Raw genomic sequence first — 940 nt, forward strand, 5'->3', positions numbered from 1 at the left:
CGCTGACAGCTTCTGTTGTAAGTGCTCTAACAGAGCATTTTTACTGTTTGAAAATGTCTCTAGACGCTCGCTTACGGCCTCGAGCCCTTGCGCAACGAGGTGCTCCGCTCTCAGGGCCCAGCAAGGACATCAGCTTATTGAGCCCGTCCTGCATGCCCTGGGGCAAAAAGGAGTATTCTTCCATCCTCACAGAGGATCAGTCGTAACGACTCTGGCGTGGGTTGAATGCGAGTGCAACCAAGTGCAGCGGGACTACGGCAGCTCTTTGCTAGGAGGGAGCTAAGCTAAGATCACCGACCTTACGTTCTTTCCAAGAACCAGTACAAGTGTAGCGGATCGCAATCCGCTACTTCAAAGTACTAATGTCTACCCAAGGCACTCGAACACTTCTGTTCAAAAACGAAACTGTATTTAGTTGTTTTAGTTTCGGAAAACCCCGCCAATATCTAAAACTCTAGGTTTTTCTAATTAATATAGTAATACTTAATCAATATAGTAATGGCATTACTACTGGCAGTCCTGCCCCCACCGTGTTACAGTGTAACCACACCACAGTGTTTCTACACTAACTGTGTAATACACTTGTGTGACCCGCCCTTTCTCACAAGGGCTGGTGTAACCCCGTTTCAAGAAGCCCTTAGGATGTTTCGCGCGTAGCTCCAGGACCCGTAAACTCATTTCACCTTTAGTTCAGTCCAAATTTCTCTTCAAGCTCTAGAAACGTTTTTCTTCCTCCCCGTCGCGACTGTCGTTCTTCCTCCCCGTCGCGACTGTCGTTCTTCCTCCCCGTCGCGACTGTCGTTCTTTCTTCCCGTCGTGGCTGCCATTCTCCTTCCACGTCAGGAATCGCTTCCTCGTTGCACAAGCGTGTGTGTTGTGTTCGAGAGTGTGACGGGGCACACGGCACCTTGCACAGAGGAAGCTTGACTTCCAAGAGTAT

This window comes from Plasmopara halstedii (genome assembly GCF_900000015.1).
Source record: "Plasmopara halstedii genome assembly, contig: Scaffold_614, whole genome shotgun sequence".
Taxonomy (NCBI): domain Eukaryota; phylum Oomycota; class Peronosporomycetes; order Peronosporales; family Peronosporaceae; genus Plasmopara; species Plasmopara halstedii.